This window comes from Rhinoraja longicauda, chromosome 13 (genome assembly GCF_053455715.1).
Source record: "Rhinoraja longicauda isolate Sanriku21f chromosome 13, sRhiLon1.1, whole genome shotgun sequence".
In the NCBI taxonomy this organism is placed as follows: domain Eukaryota; kingdom Metazoa; phylum Chordata; class Chondrichthyes; order Rajiformes; family Arhynchobatidae; genus Rhinoraja; species Rhinoraja longicauda.
Window position 1 is genome coordinate 21,419,194 of NC_135965.1, and position 12,431 is coordinate 21,431,624.

Here is a 12,431-nt window from a genome sequence, read left to right on the forward strand (position 1 = left end):
ATCACAGCCTTTCAAGCAGAGGAAATTCAAGCTAGTTAATGGAATAATTAAGAATTAAAAGCTGAGCATCATGAATGATGATTGTGAAATCCATCTGATTTATAAACATTTGCTTCAGGTGAGGAAATGCATGTACCTACCCAGGGTCAGGATACATATTAATGAGACAAAATGGCTCAGCGTCCCACTCAGTTCAATGGCGATTAAAGGTGGAGAATTCATGCTAGATTTACCAACGAGGCACACATCCTGGGATGGAAGGGATTGAAAATTACTGCAACTTTGGACAGTAACCGCAAGCCGATTTCTTGCCTCACAACGCCAAAGACCCGGGTTTGATCCTGATTATGGGTGCTATCCGTTTGGAGTTTGTATGTTCTCCCTGTGAACAACTAATTAACAAACTCTATTGCTATGAAGAAACAAGGAAATACAGATGCTGGTTTACAAAAGAAGACACAAAGTGATAGAGTAGCTCAGCGGGTCAGGCAGCATCCCAGTAGAACATGGATAGGCAATGTTTCAGGCCGGGACCCTTCTTCAGATTTTCTTGATTGGAGATTTTCTGAGACTGAGTTTAGACCCAAGGGCATATCTAGCTTTGAAGTCCAGGATACTCCACTGTTGGGCACAGTCCTGTTATTGTATAGTGAGATATGGTACATCTAGGTATAGATCTGTCATTTTACAGTATTGCTAGATACAAACTTGGCAGTATATAACACTGGATTACCATGCTGGTAAGCACAAATGTCACTGAATAACATTGACGCTATAAAGTTGATGAGAGTGCTAACTGCAATTTCAAAAAGCTTTTAAAATAACTTCTCCAAAAAAAAAATCAGTTGTAAGATTCTTTGAATTATGTACTCTGCAACGGCTCTCTCTCAGGTTGGATTCCTATGGAGAGAGGTAGAGTGAAGCACAAAGTTCTGGAGGAACTCAGCAGGTCAGGCAGCATCTGTGGAGGGAATGGACAGGCAACGTTTCAGGTCGGAACCCAACCAGTCAATTTTAATCCTCCACTTTTCTACACGTTTTGATCCACACCAATTGAACCAAGAGTCTGCCCAGAACATGGTGAGATTGTTCTTGGGTTAGAGTTCCTGAATGAGTCTCCCCCTCCCACTGTCCAACAAGTGACTTAAATCAGTGTTTGAAACAAATAACAGATCCCCTTGTTTCATTCAATCCCGCCAGATGGTGCAAGGCAGCAGTGTTTCCCTGCCAATAATCAGTGCCAAAATACCAGAGAAACTGCTAATAATTTCCTTGGTGTTTCCTCTCCAGCCAAAAGCCAGGCTGCATTCACTGCCATCAGTAAAACAGATTCCTCCCCCCCTTGTGTTGAAAAGACATTTCTTCACTGAGAAAGTGAAGATCTTCGTAAAATTCTATTGTGGGGAGCTGTGGATGCTCAGTGATGTCATATTAAAGGCAGAGATTGATAGATTTTTGGCTAAAATGGAATCGAGAGATATGGAGAACAAGTGAAAAAGTGGGTAATCAGTGGGGCTTGAGATTTTTGGTTATTATTTTTTAGAGATAGTTTAGTTTAGTTTAGAGATATAGCGTGGAAACCTGCCCTCGACCCACCGAGTCCGCGCCAACCAGCGATTGCCCGTACACTAGTTCTATCCAACACACTCGGGACAATTTACAGAAGCCAATTAGAATTTACAGAAGCCAATTAGACAATTTACAAAAGCTTACAAACCTGCACGTCTTTGGAATGTAGGAGGAAATCGTAGATTCTGGCGAAAACCCACGCAGTCAAAGGGAGATCGTACAAACTTCGTACAGACAGAACCAGTAGTCAAGATCAAACACGGGTCTCTGGCGTTGTACGGCAGCAACTCTGCCACTGTGCCACATACAACTAACACAGAACTAGTGTGAAATGTTGTTAGATGGTTGGTGCGGACCCGGTGGGCTAAAGGGTGTGTTTCCATGCTGTATCTTTCCATCACTCAAACCAACACTGCCAATTCATCAACAAATGCAAGATCGATTTTCTGTGATATGTATACACATTGTTTTTACCTGCATTGCTCCAGCTTTATCGAAGGCCAGCTGCTGTTTTCTCCTCACTTCCTCCTGAGACAGCGTACCCCCTGCAACAAGACATTCCACTTTTGAGCATTTGCTATGAGTCAACTGGTAGCTGTGTCCCACACCATAACAGTGATGAAATTCAAAATTACAGTCAAGTTCTAGAAGCAGAATTAGGCCATTCGGCCCATCAAGTCTAATCCGTCATTCAATCATGGCTGATCTATTTTTCCCTCTCAATCCCAATCTCCTGCCTTCTTCCCATAACACCTGACGCCGGTACTAATTAAGAATTTGTCAATCTGCACCTTAAAAATACCCAATGGCGGCCTCCGCAGCTGACGGTGGCAATGAATTCCACTTATTCACCTGCCTCTGACTAAAGAATTTCCTCCTCATCTCCTTTCTAAAGGTACGTCCTTTTATTCTGCTTTCTGGTCCTAGACGCTCCCAAAACAAGTGGAAACATCCTCTCAACATGCACTCTTTCCAGGCCTTTCACTATTTGGTAAGTTTCAATGAGGCTCCCCCTCATTCTTCTAAACTCCAGCAAGTACAGGACCAGTGCCATCAAACACTCATCATATGTTAACCCATTGATTCCTGTGATAATTCTCATAAACCTCCTCTGGACCCTCTCCAACGCCAGCACATCCTTCCTCAGATATGGGGTCCAAAACTGCGCACAATACACAAAATGTAGTTTGACCAGTGTCTTATAGAGCCTCAGCATTACATCCCTGAAGAGACTTCTTAAAATAATGAACAGCTCTATATAAATATATCTGGTCAGGCAGCATCTCTGGAGAAAATGGATACGTGATGTTTCAGGTTGGGATCTCTCTTCAATCCGAACTCACTGATTTACTCCAGCACTTTGTTTTTTTTGTAAACCAGCATCTGCCCTTCCTTATCCTATATACAGTTAGCTGGGGAAGGTGTGATAACAAGAGGGATACAAGGATGCGAACAGTTGAACTGGTAGGAAAAACAGGTTGGGGGGGGGAGGGGGGGGGAATGCTAGAGTTACTTTGTGAAGAGGGGAGCTGTTCAACTTGTAAAAATTCATCGAGTTCAAGAATGTTCACTCCCCCATCAGCAAGGTTGACTCTTGAGGTCTCAAGCTAGCCACATAAACTGCTACCAAAGGTGGCGGCTCAATTTTCCAACAATGTCGCAAGCATTTTCCCAAATACTGGATTTGAAAACAAAAACCAACACATTTACAAACTGTACAGTTTCCATTAAACTTCCATTAAAACAGTTGACCTTGAATTTCAATATATATCTTGTGCAAGTTAAGGTAACCTTTTAATGCTATTATTTTGCTCACCAACAGTTCTCGGAATGGTGGAAACTCTACTGATATTTCGATGTTTCAGTTTCTCCAAGGCAGCCAACTCTGTCGCTGCTTCTAAGTTGAAGACAAATAAATCATATACAAGATGACAGCGTACATTCTAAATATTAATTCCATTGACTTCTTGAAGCGTTCCCAATCACCTTCAGTTTAATTTCAACAAGGTGGTGCCACAGCTACAGGTCAAATACCCAGGGGAAAGCAGTATTGATACCCGAGTATTGCTCAAAAGGACACAAGGTGCTGGTATAACTCAGCAGGTCAGATAGCATCTCTGGAGAATATGGAAAGGTGATGGTTTGAGTCGAGACCGTTCGAGTATTGCTCGTTTGCTATTGATTGTGGAATGAAGCCAATAATCAAATGTACAGATCTCAAATCTCTTCTTCCTTCCATTTTATCAAGAAAGGTTTGAAAACAATTCACCCCATATTTATTGTTACATTTGAGAAATATATATATAGTTTTGCAAACCTTAGGTATTAAGAGACATTGGAAAAACGTGCGCAAATGGAGCGAGGTGATAGCTCACCCATCAAATAGTTATACAGACATACAGTATGGAAACAAGCCCTTCAGCCCTATGTCCATCCCGACCAAAATGCCCCATCTAAGCTAGCCCCTTTTGCCCGCATTTGGCCCTTAAATCTTTTATATCCATGCACCAGTCCAAATATCTTTAGTGTTGTTATTGTACCTGCCTCAATTACCTCCTTTGGCTGACCACCCGTTCACACTCGTTTGATGTTATCCCACTTTCGCATCTACTCCCTAGACGCTAGGGACAATTTACAGAGGCCAATTAGCCTACACACCCACGTCTATGGGATGTGGTTGGAAACTCACATGGTCATATGAAGAACATGCAAACTCCACACAGACAGCACCTGATGTCAGAATCCACCCAGGTCTCTGCCATAGTGAGGCAGCAGGTCTACCAGCTGCGACACTACATTGCTCTGACACATAAAACAATGCTGTTTTGTTTTATTTTCAAGGTTCTATGTATTATTTCTGTTCAAACACGATTGGTAAATCAAACCCAAATCAGCCAAAAATACAGCTCTTGCCAAATGCAGCATCTTTTATATGAAGAAGGGTCTCGACCCGAAACGTCACCCATTCCTTCTCTCCAGAGATGCTGCCTGGCTGAGTTACTCCAGCATTTTGTCTCCACCTTCGATTTAAACCAGCATCTGCAATTCTTTCCTGCAGCATCTTTTGTGCTGGTTTCATCAACACAGGGCAGCACAATGGCACAACAGTAGAGCTGCTGCCTTACAGCGCATGTTTGATCCTAACGATGGGTGTTGTCTGTACAGAGTTTGTATGTTCTCCCTGTGATTGTGTGGATATTCTCCAGGTGCTCCAGTATCCTCCTACATTCCAAAGACATGCAGGTTTGTAGGTTAATTAGCTTTGGTAAAATTGTAAATTGTCCCTAGTGTGTAGGATAGTGCTAGTGTATGGGGATCTAAACATCAAAGAAAAGAACTACAAAACCAGCATAATCAAGTAAAAATATCAAAGAAGTCAAGAGTTTAATTGTCATACGTACTGACAACAGAACAATGAAATTATTACTTGCTTCGGCTTAACCGGCCCGCAAACGCAATCACACACAGAAAATAATAAAAATAAACCTCCTAATTTTTTTAATCAGGTTAGAATTGCTTTCTGTCGTGGCTCTCACAACCCAGATGTATAACAAAACACCTTACAGCTAATGATATTTCAAGTGTCATCTTTGATATAATGAGAGAAAGCCGTAGCCAATTTCTAATCACAAGCTCCCACAAATGTTAAGCTAAGTAAGTATCTTTCATAAATCATTTTGATTGTATTTCTTCACTACATGGAGGACCATTGAATGGAAGCCAGATCTCAGAGCAGTGCCATCAACCTACTTATTTCCCTGTAGTCTGTTCTCTCAAACTTGCCAATTAACACCCCCCTGGGATATTACACCACGGGTAATTTACAGTAGTTTATTTACCTAACATTTGGGACAAGGGAGGAAATTGGGACACTTGGGGAAATCTATGCGGTAATATGGAGAGCCTGCAGACTCCACACAGACAGCAGCGGGGGCGAGAGTTGAACCTGGAATGCAGGTGTTGCAGATACGACCTCACTGTCAGTAGCATCGCTTGGCTGTCCCTCTCCTCCTCCTTCACCCCTCCCCCCTCCTTGACCGAGTTAAACATTTCCTGAATTTATGGGAGGATGACTCCCCTGCTCTTTGCATTCACCCACGAGGGAAAACACACACAACAAAACCGATCAGTCAGCAAACAACGTTCTACTTTGTCATTTATTCTAGCAGTCATTCAAATTGCATATCATATCATAAGATCATAAGACACAAAGATGTGCAGATTTGTAGATTAATTGACCTCTGTAAAATTGCCCCTAGTGTGTAGGGAGTGGATGAAAAGGTAGGATAAAATAGAATATGAACAGGTGATCGATGGTCGTACTAGCCTTGGTGGCTGAAGGCCCCATTTCCATGCTGTGTCTCTAAATTTAATTAATTAATCTCATTAATTAATTAATTGGTTGATTAATTAATTAATTAATTGATTGATTAATTAATTGATTGATTGATTGATTAATTGATTAATTGATTGATTAATTAATTAATTAATTAACGTTTTTTCGAGACAAAGCATGGAAACGGGGCCTTCAGCCACCAAGACTATCGATCACCTGTTCATATTCTATGTCATCCTACCTTCTCATCCACTCCCCACACACTAGGGGCAATAAACTTAACATATAATCAAAACACAAATGGCTGGCAGGATGCATTCAAATGCTCTTTCAAATTATTTTACTCTGCTGGTCCCAACCCACCATTGTAGAAATATAAAGTTTGCTCACTATGAACAGTATCAGGATTTTGAAAAGACTGCAAAGGTTAAGGAGTAGCTTAGATAAATCTTAGGCTTGACTTTTCTCCCCCAGAGATTCATAATACCGAATGTTTCTCATCAAACCAAACCACTCATGGATCTCCCCACAGAACATACAACTAGAAGACTACCAATCACTCTTGCTGGCTCTTGCACTCTTCCTAGTGGCGACCAGTTAGTCAGCATCCAAGATCAAGCTCTCAGCCTGAAAGTTAACATGAACTAGCTAGGCACAGTAATGTCAACTGTCAAGAGTGTTTAATTGTCATATGTAATGAAAATGGAACAGTGAAATTCTTACTTTCTTACAGAACAGTCTTGTTGTCGATAACATAATAAACAAAAATAAAAATCAATAAATTAAAAACCCCAATATTATTGCAAAAAGCCCAGTCCTGAGTGCAACCAAAACAATTTGTAGTTCCTGGTGTAGTTTGTAAAAAAAGAGCAAACCAAAATCTTCTCGGGCAAGTATTTTATGCTTTATCCTGTATCTGTACATTGGGGACGGCTTGATTGTAATCATGTATAGTCTTTTCGCTGATTGGATAGCATACAACAAAAAGCTTTTCACTGTACCTCACTCAGTAAATGTGACAATAATAACAATAATGACAATTAATTTATATAAACAACTCAAACTAATATAATATTGTTCCACAAGTAATTTCTGTTCCACAATACAACTTTCTCAGACAAGTAAAATACTTACTGTTCAGCAACTCATTTCTCTTCTTCTGATCAGGCACTGTTACCGAATATGCACCATAACTGGGGGGAAAAATTTGAACAGATTTTACTTAGTTTAAAAGCTTTTAACTTAGTCTTAAAAGTTTAACTGTAATCCAAAACATCATCTATCCACGTTCTCCAGAGATGCCGCCTGGCTTGCTGAGTTAGTCCAATGCTTTGTGTCTTTTTTTGTAAGCCAGCATATGCAGTTCCTTGTTTCAACAATTTTTTGCTGTTAGAAATCTGTGACCATTAATCCAATTTATTGAAGGCATCACAATCTCGACTGACATAACAACTAGCCTGCTTTATGCTTTTGGCATCCCACAATTTATGAGTTACAAGTTTGGTTTAGTTTAGTTTAGATACAGCATGGAAAAATGCCCTTCAGCCCACCGATCCATGCCAACTAGCGATAACCCGTACACTAGTTTTATCTTACACACAAGGGACAACTTACAGAAGCCAATTAACCTACAAACCCACATGTCTTTGGAATATGGAAGGAAACCAGAGCACCTGGAGAAAACCCACATGATCACAGGGAGAATGTACAATCTCCGTACAGACAGCACTCGTCATCAGGATTGAACCCGGGTTTCTGGCGCGTAAGGCAGCAACTCTATTGCTACATCACTGTTGTGCCCAATAAATGTAAGCAGAGGGAAATCAAAGTTACAGTTGGTTAACAGTTTGGATTCGGTTTGTTAAGATTAACAGTTAGTATTAGAAATTTCCATTAGCATTTTTGAAAAGCTATCTGCAGTGTTCTGATCAAGATTCTTCAACCAAACCAATTATTTAATCATTATTTTGAGAGAACTGGCTGTAAACAGTTTGGCTGCTGCATTTGCCTTGCCTGGGAAAGCGTCATATCAGAAATATCACGATCAAAGTCACTTCAAGTCTGTTTACTCAATACAAAAACAATAAAAAATCACAAGTTCGAGATTTGCATTTCTGCAGCACCTTTCCTGACTGGAAGACGTTTGTCATTGATGATGAAAGCACTACAGAAAATTTGCTTTGCACACAGTAAGATCAGACCAATGTAAAAGTGACCAGATTATCAATTTTAGTTGTTAAATAGATCTTGTCCAGGATATCCAAGATAATTTTCCAAAATATAGAAACAAGGAACTGCAGATGCTGGTTGATAAAAGAAGACACACAGTGCCGGAGTAACTCAACTGGGCAGGCTGCATCTCTGGAGAACATGGATAGGTGATGTTTCCGGTCAAGATCCTTCTTCACCTATGCTTTGTCCTGCCTCTCCTCTCTCCCAATTTTCTGTCCCTGCTCTCCCTTCCAATCAGACTGAAGAAGGGCCCCAACCCAAAATATCACCCATCCATAGTTTCCAGAGATACTGCCTAACCAGCTGAGATACTCCAGCACTTTGTGTCATTTAGTTTTCCAAAATACTTCTTTGAAACTGTGCCATAACACTTTTAAGCATATTCAAGAGCAGAGATAAAATTTGGATTGAACATATCATCCAGCAGATGACACCTCTAACAAGGCAGAGCTCCCTCATTAATAGGCTGACGTAACAAACTAGATATAGTTCAAGAGTTAGATTTTCAAGAAAGAGTTCGTTTTTCAAGAGAGAGTTAGATTTAGTTCCAAGGGCTAAGGGAATCAAGGGGAAAAGCCAGAACAGGGTACTGATTTTGGATGATCAGCCATGATCATATTGAATGGCGGAGCTGGGTCAAAGGGCCGAATGGTGTACTCCTGCACCTACAGTATTTTCTATGTTTCGACTAGGGTGAAGAAGGTTCCCGACCTGAAACATCATCTGTCCATTCCCTTCAGACTCACTGATTTCCTTCAGCACTTTGTGTTCTGCACCCAATTCCAGTATCTGCAGTTCATTCTGTCTGTATCTTCTCAAGTCTCAGGAATGAAGTAACCTTCTGACTCTGAGACATCACTGGTATCAACTGAGTCACAGCTGACACAAGTCCCAAAATCTTATCTTGCTGTAAATATCAAACAGAAATATTGCTAAGCATTACTTTCTAAAACTATTTATAACTTCTGCAATACACCCATGCACATTGTATGCTGGCTCACAATTTAGAATAGTTAGAATTTGAGGCCATTTGGCTTCATTACAGGCACTATACAATGTTTGTTTTTTAACCTGGCACAGGGGCAAGGGACTCATTACACGGATTTCTTACCAGTGAGTTGTTTTTTGACCCAATTTGTGTGGGGTTACATTTTGATGAGTAGAAGTGCATTTCCGCACAACTGCAAGGCTGGCCTTACCCCCACCTGTACCAACCCCTGTCCTTGAAACCTTTGTTTGACTTGAACCTTTCCCTGTGCTGGAATCTCTCCCCAGTCCTGTACTTGAACCTCTACCGAGCCCAAAACCTGTACTTGAAACTTTACCTACCCCTAAACATGTACTTGAACCTTTACCTCGCTCGAAACCTGTACTTGAACCTTTACCTAGTCCTGATTCTGTACTTGAACCACTCCCTCGCCCTGAACTTGAACCTCTCCCCAGTCCTGTACGTGCACCTGTGCTCGAATCTCCACCTGTACCTCTACCTCTACCTGTACCTGTACCTCTACCTCTACCTCTACCTCTACCTGTACCTGTACCTGTACCTCTACCTCTACCTGTACCTGTACCTGTACCTGTACCTCTACCTGTACCTCTACCTCTACCTCTATCTCTCGCTGGAGCCTGACCTATCCCACCTCCACTTGCCACTCCATCCCTATCCTGCCTTTCTTCCATAGCTGCACCGGACCGGGCGCCCTTGTGACCGGTTTGGCTCCTTTCACGACAGATTAAGACATGTCCAGGCAGAAGCAGCAGCGTTAAAGGTAATGCCAATGGGCAGGGCCGACGCCGCGCGGGGCCCTTTGGGAGATGCAGTTCTAAATCCCGTCCGCACGCACTACACCATCCAAGCTGGGAACTACAATACCCAGACGTCCAGCCGTCAGTGAAGGGCGGAACGAAGCAGCAAGGTTGCCACAGCAACAGAATTAGAGGCTCTATTAAAGGGACAAGTAAGTCGCTTTTCAAACGCCTAATGGATTGTTTTCAGCGTTTTCAATTCCGCCGAATGTTTATGTATTGTGTCTGTTTATCTATGTGCATCAATATTGTTTTCTTAATTAGGCTGACAGAAATATCTTTCAAAAAAAGAAGAATGATAGAATTCTAATGGCACAGGAAGACCATTCAACCCATCGATTCCATGGCTGTTCTTGCAGAGTAATCTACTCAGTCTTATTTCTCCTCTCTTTCCTGACAGTTCATCAAACAGTTTCAATGAAATAGCCTTTTAAAGGCACTGGTTGACACTGTTTCCAGCAACCCATGCAAAAATTTGCATTTTTTAAATATCTATATACTATTAAAACTCAGATCTTGTGTATTTTTTTGGGGTTTGACCTTGTATGCACGTAACAACGGTTTCTCTGATTTCGTCAAAACGGTGAACCGTAGCGCCACGATTTTTGAACCACCTTAATCACCACGCGGTTATCTGCTGGAAAATTATTTTTTATTTAATTCGGTCGCATGTTTTTTAAGTTACAGAGGTTTTAAAGCGCTCCCCCCCCCCCCCCTAATTTATAGAGGGCGCTGTGGTGCGGATTTATTGAAGGTCTTCAGCTTGTGATGTCACAATGCCCCTGTGAGATGGGTGCAACATTGTTGCGAAAAGCGTGTGACGTCACAATGGACAAGCAGCTGCTATTGGGTGTCTACTCTTTACAAATTTACATTTTTTTATGAGAAGCACTTGGTCAAGTCAAGTCAATTTTATTTGTATAGCACATTTAAAAACAACCCACGTTGACCAAAGTGCTGTACATCTGATTAGGTACTAAGGAAAAAAATGAAACATACAGTGGCACGCAAACAGTTCACAGCACCTCCTCAATGAGCCTCAAACGCGAGGGAGTAGAAATAGGTTTTGAGCCTGGACTTAAAGGAGTGGATGGAGGGGGCAGTTCTGATGGGGAGAGGGATGCTGTTCAACAGTCTAGGAGCTGCAACCGCAAAAGCTCGGTCACCCCTGAGCTTAAGACAGGAAGCTTAGTGACCGGAAATTTTGTGAAAAGACACTGAGAGTGTGTCTGGGGGAGAGAGATCGTTGCGGAGGGGGCTTGGTGGTGGGGGGAAAGAGGGGTACTGGGAAAAGGGGAGGTCCCTCTTCCCCCCTCAACCCCTTCCTCCCCCTCCTTCCCACCTCCACCCCCACTCCCTCCTAAAACTCCTCCTCCCTCCCCAACTCCCTCCACCCTCCCTCACCCCTCCCCCCTAACTCCCCCCCGTCCCCTCCATCCCTCCCTCCCCCTCTCCCTTCCCCCTCCCCTCCCCCCTCCCTCCCCCCCTCCCTCCCCCTCCACCCCCTACCCCTCTCCCTCCCCCCCTCCCCTCCCCCCTCCCTCACCCTCCACACCCTCCCTCCTCCCTCCCTCCCATTACCCCCCCCCCCCCAATCCCCTACCGGTTACAATGGAAACCCTACGAAGACGGGCCCCAAAGGGGAAAGAGGGGTACTGGGAAAAGGGGAGGTCCCCCTCCCCCATCCCCTCCCCCCCTCACTCCCCCCCTCCCTCCCCCTCCCCCCCTACCCCCCTCCCTCCCCCCCTTCCCTCCACCCCCTCCCCCCCTCCCCCCCTCCCCCCCTCCCTCCCTTCCCTGCCTCCCCTCCTCCCCGGTTACAATGGAAACCCCTACGAGGACGGGCCCAACGGGGAAAGAGGCTACTGGGAAAAGGGGAGGTCCCCCTCCCTCCCCACTTGCCCCCTCCCCTCCCCCTCCCTCCCCCTCCCCCCCCACCCCTCTCCCTCCCCTCCCCCCCCCTTCCCCCCTCCCCCTCCCTCCCCCTCCCCTCCCCCTCCACACCTCCCTCCTCCCCTCCCCTCCCCTTACCCCCCCCACTCCCCTCCCGGTTACAATGGAAAACCCTACGAAGACGGGCCCAACGGGGAAAGAGGGGTACTTGGAAAAGGGGAGGTCCCCCTCCCTCCCCCATCCTCCCCCCTTCCTACCCCTCCCCTCCCTCCCCCTCCCTCCCCTCCCCCCTAACCCCCCCTAACCCCCTCCCTCCCCTCTCCCTCCCCTCCCCCCTTCACTCCCCCCCTCCCCTCCTCCCACCTCCCCTCCTACCTCCCTTCCCTGCCTCCCCTCTCCTCCCGGTTACAATGGAAACCCTACGAGGACGGGCCCAACGGGGAAAGAGGGCTACTGGGAAAAGGGGAGGTCCCCCTCCCTCCCCACTTTCCCCACTTCCCCCCTCCCCTCCCCCCTCCCTCCCCCCCCCCTACCCCCCCCTCCCCCCTCCCCCCCTTCCCCCCTCCCCTCCCCCCCTCCCCTCCTCCCTCCACAC

General features: G+C 44.5%; 1 long non-coding RNA gene across 1 annotated transcript; it reads right to left on the minus strand.

Annotated features, from left to right (window-relative positions):
• Nucleotides 1–2,042: 2,042 nt before the first annotated feature.
• On the minus strand, nucleotides 2,043–9,853 carry LOC144599165 (uncharacterized). The gene is made up of 4 exons (XR_013547972.1): nucleotides 9,249–9,853; nucleotides 7,040–7,098; nucleotides 3,386–3,466; nucleotides 2,043–2,114 (listed from the first exon to the last, which is right to left on the minus strand). It is a non-coding gene; the product is annotated as an uncharacterized LOC144599165 (long non-coding RNA).
• Nucleotides 9,854–12,431: the final 2,578 nt, after the last annotated feature.